The 11843-nt window shown below is 32.0% G+C and overlaps 1 long non-coding RNA gene across 1 annotated transcript; it reads right to left on the bottom strand.

Annotated features, from left to right (window-relative positions):
• Nucleotides 1–7220: 7220 nt before the first annotated feature.
• Nucleotides 7221–8090, bottom strand: LOC132719386 (uncharacterized). The gene is made up of 2 exons (XR_009624215.1): nt 7855–8090; nt 7221–7274 (listed from the first exon to the last, which is right to left on the bottom strand). It is a non-coding gene; the product is annotated as an uncharacterized LOC132719386 (long non-coding RNA).
• Nucleotides 8091–11843: the final 3753 nt, after the last annotated feature.

Here is an 11843-nt window from a genome sequence, read left to right as displayed (position 1 = left end):
CCTGCCAGTAGTAACTCTGCAAGCCTCGTTACCGCCCAATGGGCGGTCCCCTCGGACAGATATTCCGGTCTGAACCGCAACATATGACAGATATTATTATTCCTAGACATGCTCCCCAATGTTGTTTTGAGAAGTTAAGGAAACATGGCCTTACCATGAGGAAAAGTAGAGAAGTCTCTTTATAGCCTTAATGACCTTGACCTAAACAGACTTAAACCTCTCCAAAGAGTAATGGTCCATCAAATGTACCAACAAAAAGTGTGCTTTGCTGTATGATGTAATTGTTCACAAATCATCAATACATAAAAATGTCTTCACAAGAACTATACCCTTATTATCCTTTGAGTACATATTTTAAACTGTTCTCACCAATTTTTCTTCCTTGCTCATGTTTTTCCTTTTCTCTGCCTCCTCTTTAAAATATTCAAACATCTCCCGAACGTCACATTTCTTTAAGCTCTCTATCTTTGTTCATCACCTAAATATAAAAGAAAAGAAAATTATTTTAACACCAAACTTTATGTGAAATAGTAGTCAAATTATATTTTTTGTTGTTTTTGACATAGTCTAATTTTGTCAGCAAGCACGGATTCATTACTTACTTGCCCAGTTGGACAGGTGATAAAAACAATTAACAAGAACTGTCGGAGGACAGTAACGCTCGACTATTCGAAATGTTGTCACAAGTGTGTTTCATTGAGTATAATAATGCTTACCTATATGAAAACATAAAATTGTTCAAAAAGGTACAAAGGCTTGTTATTAAAATGTTTTATTGAGTTAATCACTGCTTTATTATTATAAAATGCATAAAAATTGTTCAAAAAAAGGCACAAACCCTTCAGTAGTTATGGAGATATTTGCTTAACACAGAAATTTCTAAGTAGAAAAAGGGGCATAATTATGCAAAAAAGCAATCAGAGTTATTGGACTTGTGCCGATCATGTTAGATAATCACAGAGAACAAGTGTGTGAAGTTTCAAGCCATTCCCTTCAGTAGTTATGGAGATACTAGCTTGCACGCAAAAACTTTACCAAGAATTTCTAAGTCTAAAGGGGCATAATTATGTAAACAAGATTGCATTTGTAAACAAGAGGGCCATGATGGCCCTGAAGTCGCTCACCTGTATATAGGCCCCTGGAGCGGGGCCAGTTTAAACCCCAGGGCTTTTATTTGAACTAACTTGGTAGACACCCATTAGAAGATATTTCATGCTTAACATCCAAGGTCTAGCTGGTCAAGTTTTTTTCTTTACACATATAGTTAAAAACAATGACACACCTGGGGCAGGGCCATTTTTGACCCAACGGCTTTTATTTGAACAATCTTTGTAGACACTTACTAGAAAATGTTTCATGCTTAATATCTAAACTCTAGCTATTCGGGTTTTTTCAAAGAAGACTTCTAATTTTTTGCTATACACATATAAGGAAAATCAATGTCAGCCGGGGCGGGGCCAATTTTGACCCCAGGGCTTTTATTTGAACAAACTTTGTAGACAGTCACTAGAAGATGCTTCGTGCTTTATATCTAAACTCTAGCTATTTGAGTTTTTTCAAAGAAGATTTTTTAAAGTTTTTGTATAACACATATAAGGAAAAGGAATGACCCCCGGGGCGGGGCCAATTTTGACCCCAGGGCTTTTATTTGAACAAACTTGGTAGACAATCACTAGAAGATGATTCATGCTTAGTATCTAAACTCTAGCTATTTGGTTTTTTTCAAAGAAGATTTTTTAAGTTTTTTCTATACACATATAAGGAAAATCAATGACCCCCGGGGCGGGGCCAATTTTGACCACAGGGCTCTAATTTGAACAAACTTGGTAGACATCCATTAGAACATGTTTCATGCTAAATATCTTAGCTCTAGCACTTTGGGTTCTTTAAAAGAAGATTTTTTAAGTTTTTACTATATGCATATAGGGAAAATCAATGACCCCCTGGGGAGGGGCCAATTTTGACCCCAGGGCTTTATTTGAACAAACTTGGTAGACACCCATAAGAAGATGTTTCATGGTAAATATCTTAGCTCTAGCTCTTTGGGTTTTTAAAAGAAATTTTTTTAAGTTTTTACTATATGCCTATAGGTAAAATCAAAGACCCCCTGGGGCGGGGCCAATTTTGACCCCAGGGCTTTTATTTGAACAAACTTGGTAGACATCCATTAGAACATGTTTCATACCAAATATCTAAGCTCTAGCTCTTTGGGTTCTTTAAAAGAAGATTTTTTAAGTTTTTACTATATGCCTATAGGTAAAATCAAAGACCCCCTGGGGCGGGGCCAATTTTGACCCCAGGGCTTTTATTTGAACAAACTTGGTAGACATCCATTAGAACATGTTTCATACCAAATATCTAAGCTCTAGCTCTTTGGGTTTTTTAAAAGAATTTTTTTTAAGTTTTTACTATATGCATATAGGGAAAAACAATGACCCCCTGGGGCGGGGCCAATTTTGACCCCAGGGCTTTAATTTGAAAAAACTTGGTAGACACCCATTAGAAGATGTTTCATGCTAAATATCTTAGCTTTAGCTCTTTGGGTTCTTGAAAAGAAAATTTTTAAGTTTTTACTATATGCATATAGGGAAAATCAATGACCCCCTGGGGCGGGGCCAATTTTGACACCAGGGCTTTTACTTGAACAAACTTGGTAGACATCCATTAGAACATGTTTCATGCCAAATATCTAAGCTCTAGCTCTTTGGGTTTTTTTGAAGAAGATTTTTTAAGTTTTTACTATATGCATATTGGGAAAATCAATGACCCCCTGGGGCGGGGCCAATTTTGACCCCAGGGCTTTTATTTGAACAAACTTGGTAGACACTCACTAGAAGATGTTTCATGCAAAATATCTTAGCTCTAGCTATCTGGGTTTTTTAGAAGAAGATGTTTAAAGTTTTTTCTTTCGGTTGCCATGGCAACCAGAGTTCTGCATGGAATTAAATTCTTTGAACAATTTTTAAAGGTGACCACCAAAGGAACATTCCTGTGAAGTTTGGATGAAATTGGCTTAGTGGTTTATGAGGAGATGTCATTTAAAGCAAAAGTTTACGGACGGACGGACGGACAGACGCCGGACGAAAAGCGATCACAAAAGCTCACCCTGTCACTTTGTGACAGGTGAGCTAAAAATGTAATGCCACCGCATAAATACAACACTAAAATAGTAATGTAGGAACACATTTTTTTTGTTTTGACCCCAGGGCTTTAATTTGAATAATCTTGCTAAAGGTTCACTACACAATGTTTACTGCAAAATGTCTCACCTCTAGCCTTTGTCAATTCAAGAAGATGACTTTTTAAAGTTTTTACTATACAGTCTAACTTGCCCATGCGACCACGTGTATTAAGCGACTTTTGTCTTAAACGACCACTTTAAATTCCCCCCGATCATTTTCTCTCTATATCTTTAATGTATTAAGCGACTTTTGCTCAACGCGACCAGCGACTGCTAATTAGTCACCTAATTGACATCAATCTTTTCATTAAACGACCACTTTTACCTGTCAAGTAATTGTGTTTTTAGAGAACGCCACCTCGTTATGTCACAAGTGTCAGCAATCAAAACACAACAATAAACGTGTGAAAAACTCTATTTCCCATACCGTTTTAGCGTATGCAAATCAAGTTAAATATACGCGTGACCGTTGTATTATCCAATAATATCGGATAAACAATGCAACGCTCCGCCATACTGAGATGGTGTATACGCTTCGCTTGTTGACATTTAGACTGCATTGAATTGACTTGAACTTGATCAGCCATTAAATTAATCGTAACAAATAGATGTAGTTTGTTTATTTCAAATGCAAAAATGCACAACAGAAACATCTTCACTAATAGGGTTTTTTCGTGTTGGAGACAAGGAAACATAACGGAGAAATTAAAAATTCTGGAAAAAATGTCAAACATGTACGTAATGGATCAAAACTGAATTTTGTCAATAAATATCAGAACGTTATTTGTACATTTGCATCCGTTTAGATTATCGGAGCGTACTTATTATTCAACATTTATATAAAAATGAAGTTGAAAAACAATTCCATCGAATAAAAAAGATGTCATTTATAAATTTTGACTTTTATATCATGCTGACTGTCTTAAGAGACCGTTTCATTAAGCGACCGTTTTTGGTGTTTCCCTTGCCCGGTCGCTTAATACACGTTTGACTGTATACATGTAAGGAAAACCTATGACCCCGGGGCAGGGCTAGTTTTGACACTAGAGGCAAAATTTGAACAACTTTGGTAGAGTACCTATAGATGATATCATATACCAAATATCAAAGCTCTAAGCCTTGTACCTTCAGACAATAAGATTTTTTAATTTTTTACTATATGTACATAGTGAAAATCAATGACCCCCGGGGGTGGGGCCAATTTTGACCCCAGGGCTATAATTTGTTCAATCTTGCTAGAGGTTCACTACACAATGTTTCATGCAAAATATCTAACCTCTAGCCTTTGTCAATTTAGAGAAGATGATTTTTTAAGTTTTTACTATATACATATGAGGAAAACCTATGACCCCCGGGGCAGGGCTAATTTTGACACTAGAGGCAAAACTTGAACAACTTTGGTAGAGTACCTATAGATAATAACACATACCAAATATCAAACCTCTAAGCCTGGTACCTTCAGACAAGAAGGTATTTTAATTTTTTACTATATGTACATATAGTGAAAATCAATGACCCCAGGGGCGGGGCCCATTTGGACCCCAGGGCTATAATTTGAACAATCTTGGTAGAGGTCTACAAGACAATGCCTTATGCAAAATATCTAAGCTCTAGGTCTTTACAAGAAGATTTTTTAAATTTATTCTTATAATTCCTTTTAGTTGCCATGGCAACCAGAATTCTGCATGGAATGAAATTCTTTGAACAACTTTGGAAGGCCTTCACCCAAGGATCAATCCTGCCAAGTTTGGTTGAAATTGGACTAGTGGTTTTTCACAAGAAGATTTTTTAAGTTCACTATATAATCTATATAACACACACACACACAAACAAACACACACACACACACAGGTGAATCGCTATATGCCACTGCATCGCAGATGCTGCGGTGGCATAAAAAGCACATCAGATTTATTGGACTTGTGCCAATCATGTTAGATAATCACAGAGAACAAGTGTCTCAAGTTTCAAGCCATTCCCTTCAGTAGTTATGGAGATACCAGCTTGCACGCAAAAACTTAACCAAGAATTTCTAAGTAGAAAAAGGGGCATAATTATGCAAAAAAGCAAATCAGAGTTATGGGACTTGTGCCATTCATGTTAAATAATCAAAGAGAACAAGTGTGTGAAGTTTCAATCCATTCCCTTCAGTAGTTATGGAGATACCAGCTTGCACACAAAAACTTAACCACAGGGACACCTACGCCAACAAATGGGTGACTGCATTAGCTTGATTATTCTGCGAATAGTCGAGCTAAAAACTAGAACTATCACTTAATGTGATTAATACCCGCAAGACTGCTTCGGAAATGAGGATCATGATCTCTGCTACATAACTATTTAACAGTCAAGTTTCATACAAGAATTAATGAATATTCTTCATGCAGTTAAATGTATAATGTTCACCCTGACAAATGAACACCAATGTAGATTTGGCATCCTAAATCTAAATTTTTTGTAGTAAAACATAAATTTTTTAATTTCAACTCTAGTATCAATGCCCATATTGTTTGTTTGTTTGTTTCATTTTACGCCTTTTCCCATCAGTATTTCAGTCATATAGGCGGGTAGTTTCCTAACCATCGTTCCTGGAGAGTTATACCAGTACTAGACTACCTTCCTCCGTGCTAAACATGCCCATATTGACTTGAAACCTGAAACATAATGTAAGGGTAGAACTTCATGGAAGGTTCCAGTGCACAAAATATCTAAGATATCAAACGAACAAGAGCACAGAATGCGGTGTTAATGTTCCTGTATTAAAATTGTGAAGATATTTACCTACAAGGGCTTGAACCAATAACCTCTGTCATATAAGACCAATGCCTCTTCCACTATGCTACCGATGTGAATAGGATTATTAAATCGAGCTGTTAGATCTAAATCCATTCAAAATGTTTGGTGTACCGACATATTCCGTATCTATTCACATGGACAGGTGACACGCGAGTTGAAACAATTATTCAAATAAACACAATGATCTATATTCATGTACTTTTTTTTGATTAAGTTCTAATCCACAAAGACACTGTTGGGAGACTTTCCAGTTTTGTGGTTGAGGAAGACCTTAAGTGCCCTTTTGTGCTATTTAAGGCACAATTTTGCATATGAGTAAAACCAACGACCTTCTGAAAGCTATCTGGATAGCTTCCTCACATGAAAGAATCTAAAATTCCCGGTGAAAGTTCCTGGTAAATATCAAACCCACAGCGATGAGAAACCACAATTGTTCAATATCAACCAGCCAACTAATCAACAAGATTAGTAACACGATTAATAATATTCTCTCACTTTATTAATTTCAAGAGTCCAACATAGATAAAGACTTTGCATTTAATAGCAGATGTCAAATCAAGATTCTTGGCTGAGAAATTGACTTTCAGATCTTTCTTTTGAAGAAGCTATCAAGCTAGCTTATGAAAGGAGGGAGTAATTGCTAATGTCAACTTACAGACAGATCCAATTGTTCCCACTTAACAAAATTACTGGACTAGTGTATGACAAATGATCAGGCAAAACCTGAATTTTGGCGGACCAAATTAAACAGGGTTCCTACAGACATACAATGGCAAAATTCTTGAGCACTTTTTAAGAAAATGCCTCAAATTTAAGCACTATTTAAGTCTGTACAAATCAACCGTGTTAAAGCTTTGTCAAACTGATTTTCATCGTCATCATGGTAAAGTGCTTATTCATCTTTTGTCTCATTTTTATAAAACATGCTAAATATCAGCTCTGTCACTTGTAGAGGAATTCTCTCACTTGTCAGACAAATAGGTCTCTTTAGGGGAATCAGTCTTAACTGATCACTCTTAACATTTTGTCCTTGTGAGCTAAAACTAAATATTAGATAAAAGCTGGGGGGCTTCAGGTCAATAAACCTCTAATCACACAACTTCATAAGATATCAGGAAAGTCCCTTCATTTAAAACCAGTTTATTTCACAGATATTTAAAGGAAAGAAAAAGGTGCCATCTAATACTACATTAAATTAATGTAAACATTGGAATTCTTAAAAAGTAAGCTTTCATACACTTACCCTTGCTAATGACATGACTTTCTCTGCTGCATCTTTTCTGTTCAATCCATCAACCTATTAAATAAAGGGACCACATAGTAACAAATTCTTGAAAAGATGACATACAACATGTTATCAGATAGATACATAGATGAATCGTCCCTCCAATTTAAATCTAGTCATCACACGAACATTTTCTGAAGTTTTAAAAATTCATTGTGTTCTAAAAATTTACAGGGTTTTCATTATTAACAGATTGGCAATCCATATGATCTGTTGAAATGCTGTTGAAATTGGTTGTATTTTCTTCTTGTTTATTAAAATATCCCCCTTGATTCTGAGCCAAATCTGTTATTTTTGTTTGCACATCTGTTGCCTCAGATAAAATTCAGAAATGTTTGAAAATAATTAAATTTCACTAAATTTCAAAAAGTTTCGCGAAAATAAATATTTGGTAAGTATCTACAACATCTGTATTTACCAGAACTGTAAGAAGAAATTTTCAAACATTTATCCCGGCCAATCAGCTACACAAACTTAAACCCTCGTTAATTAAACTGCAGGTGGCTCTATATAACTAATTTAAATTTTATAATTTTTCTCTCGATAGCAAATAAATCTGAAATAATTTCAAATGATGCAACAATAAACTAACCATTGGATGAGAGTTCAACAATACTTGGTTGTCAGGGTCGTCTGTGAATATATTCCGCCATGATAGACCACATAACACCGCCACAATTTTATCTTTCTCCGACAGGCATGGAATACCTTGAAAATGGATTGCACATCAAAAATACACTGTGAAGTTAAATGACAACTAAATGTTCACAAAACGGTTCTAGTGTCAGAAGACAAAATTTTATATCTTTGATCATCTATAATAGCTTAAATATGAACCTATAAATAAATATGTTGAAACTAATTATAATTTTTATTTCTTTCTTTGATAATCTATTATAGCTTAAATATGGACCTTTAAATAAATATGTCAAAATTAATTATAATTTTTAGTTTTTCTTTGATAATCTATGATAGCTTAAATATGGACTTATAAATAAATATGTCGAAACTTATTATAATTTTTATTTTTTCTTTGATAATCTATTATAGCTTAAATATGGACCTTTAAATAAATATGTCAAAATTAATTATAATTTTTAGTTTTTCTTTGATAATCTATGATAGCTTAAATATGGACTTATAAATAATATGTTGAAACTTATTATAATTTTTATTTCTTTCTTTGATAATCTGTTATAGCTTAAATATGGACCTTTAAATAAATATGTCAAAATTAATTATAATTTTTATTTTTTCTTTGATAATCTATGATAGCTTAAATATGGACTTATAAATAAATATGTCGAAACTTATTATAATTTTTATTTCTTTCTTTGATAATCTATTATAGCTTAAATATGGACCTTTAAATAAATATGTCAAAATTAATTATAATTTTTAGTTTTTCTTTGATAATCTATGATAGCTTAAATATGGACTTATAAATAAATATGTCGAAACTAATAATAATTTTTATTCTTTCTTTGATAATCTGTTATAGCTTAAATATGGACCTATAAATCAATATGTCGAAACTTATTATAATTTTTATTCTTTCTTTGATAATCTGTTATAGCTTAAATATGGACCCATAAATCAATATGTCGAAACTAATTATAATTTTTATTCTTTCTTTGATAATCTGTTATAGCTTAAATATGGACCCATAAATCAATATGTCGAAACTAATTATAATTTTTATTTTTTCTTTGATAATCTATGATAGCTTAAATATGAACCTATAAATAAATAAGTCGAAACTAATTATAATTTTTATTTTTTCTTTGATAATCTATGATAGCTTAAATATGAACCTATAAATAAATAAGTCGAAACTAATTATAATTTTTATTTTTTCTTTGATAATCTATGATAGCTTAAATATGGACCTATAAATCAATAAGTCGAAACTAATTATAATTTATATTTTTTCTTTGATAATCTATTATAGCTTAAATATGGACCTTTAAATAAATATGTCAAAATTAATTATAATTTTTAGTTTTTCTTTGATAATCTATGATAGCTTAAATATGGACTTATAAATAAATATGTCGAAACTTATTATAATTTTTATTTTTTCTTTGACAATCTATTATAGCTTAAATATGGACCTTTAAATAAATATGTCAAAAATTAATTATAAATTTTTAGTTTTTCTTTGATAATCTATGATAGCTTAAATATGGACTTATAAAAAATATGTCGAAACTTATTATAATTTTTATTTCTTTCTTTGATAATCTATTATAGCTTAAATATGGACCTTTAAATAAATATGTCAAAATTAATTATAATTTTTATTTTTTCTTGATAATCTATGATAGCTTAAATATGAACCTAATAAATAAATAAGTCGAAACTAATTATAATTTTTTATTTTTTCTTTGATAATCTATGATAGCTTAAATATGAACCTATAAAAAATTAAGTCGAACTAATTATAATTTTTTTATTTTTTCTTTGATAATCTATGATAGCTTAAATATGGACCTATAAATCAATAAGTCGAAACTAATTATAAATTCATATTTTTTCTTTGATAAATCTATTATAGCTTAAATATGACTATAAATAAATAAGTCGAAACTAATTATTAATTTTTTATTTTTTCTTTGATAATCTATGATAGCTTAAATATGGGGACCTCATAAATCAATAATGTCGAAACTAATTATAATTTATATTTTTTTTTTTAGATAATCTATGATAGCTTAAATATGGACCTATAAATCAATAAGTCGAAACTAATTATGATTTTTATTTTTTCTTGATAATCTATGGATAGCTTAAATATGGACCTATAAATCAATAAGTCGAAACTAATTATAAATTTTTATATTTTTTCTTTGATAATCTATTATAGCTTAAATATGAACCTATAAATCAATAAGTCGAAACTAAATATAATTTTTATTTTTTCTTTGATAATCTATGATAGCTTAAATATGGACCTATAAATCAATAAGGTCGAAACTAAATATAATTTTTATTTTTTTCTTTGATAATCTATGATAGCTTTAAATATGGACCTAATAATATCAATAAGTCAAAAACCAAAATTACAGTTTTTTTAAATTTAAGGGAAAGGGTTTAAAAAAATTATTTTTTAAAAACCGAAGGTTTCCCATACCTTTTGATTCTTTTTGGGGTTAAGGGGGAATGAAAACCCCCAACTTTTAAAAACACAAAATTTAAATTTTTGGTTTTCAAAGCTTTAAAATAACCCAAGGAAAACATGCCTTACCCAGGGGCCCCAAAAAACCCAAAAAAAATTTTTAAAAAAATTTTTTAACCAAATTTTGCAGCCCATTTGTCCCCCAAATTTTTTTCCATTGAACGATGAAAAAAAAAACTTTTGGTTTTAAAAGGATTTCCCCAAATTTCCCCCGGGTGTCGGGTTTCTTTTTACCCCAAAGAAAAGTTTTTTCCTGAAAAAAACCATAAAAAAAAAAAGTAAATTTTATTAAAATTTTACCTCTAAAAAAACTTTAAAAAAAATTTGAAAAAACCTTTAAAAAAAAAGTAAAAAAAATTTCTCACTTAAATCAAAGTATGTTACACAATGTATTTGTTTTCTCCATTAATACAATGGACCTACTCTGAAGTATCAACACAAGTATTCACAGTAATTTCCTACCATGACTATGCTTATAACATGCATATGTTATGCAATGGACCCTCAGGTGCCCAAGTGTGCCAGTGTTGGTGAGCCACTAGCACAGAGAGTGACTGCTTGAAAAGCAGGCCCTTTGCTTGGCACCAACAGACCATTTTAGGGCTACCTCTTTTACATATTGTCCCAACATTTACGTTTTCATTGACTGTCGTACAGTGACCAACATTTGGTTCAAAATTCATATCTTTGGCTAATACTCAATGGAAATTACAGGGAGATAAACGATCACCTTTTTCCTTCAAAATTGACCCATTATGGGCATGACTAGTGACATGTCCTAGGTCAGTACTCATCAGTGAAAGCTGCATTTAGTGCCTAAATTGGTAGATGGACAGATCATCATTAAACATAGAATACATACATAAAAATAACGTCCTTTAAACCTAGTATATTAAAAAACCAGTTATTTCCCCTGGAATGGAGTAACATCTGTAAATGGTGTGTGAATGAAGCCAGTCGCCAATAAAGGTTTCCACTATAACATATTACTCTCTGTGCATTATTTCATGCACTAACGGAAAAGAACCACCAACTTTCTAACAGCCAGTTAAATATGTCAGTGTATCTAACTGTCCAACATAGATGTTTTAGGTCAATGAGATTATAAACTTACCAGGACCAAAAGAGCCGTTTTTCTGAAGAAGAAAAAAATAAAGCAAATTATACAATGAATTGAAACCTTTTAAAACTGCTACCATATTTGCCACCGTTACAAATGATTCTAAACTGTTACACATCAATCTGAATTGTTACAACAGAATCTGGCTGGTAACAGGGTTCTTGTATTATAGTAATAAAGGGTTCTTAATTGTTATTTAATTAAAGACAAGTCAGTGTCATTGCTCTTAAGTTTTAGTGTTCTTATCATGAAATTTTTGTTTTATTATTATGATTATGTTTGT

The sequence above is a fragment of the Ruditapes philippinarum genome, unplaced genomic scaffold (genome assembly GCF_026571515.1).
Source record: "Ruditapes philippinarum isolate M1 unplaced genomic scaffold, ASM2657151v2 ctg6223_1_1_1_1, whole genome shotgun sequence".
NCBI classification, from domain to species: Eukaryota; Metazoa; Mollusca; class Bivalvia; order Venerida; family Veneridae; genus Ruditapes; species Ruditapes philippinarum.
This window is presented reverse-complemented; position numbering and strand designations above follow the sequence as displayed.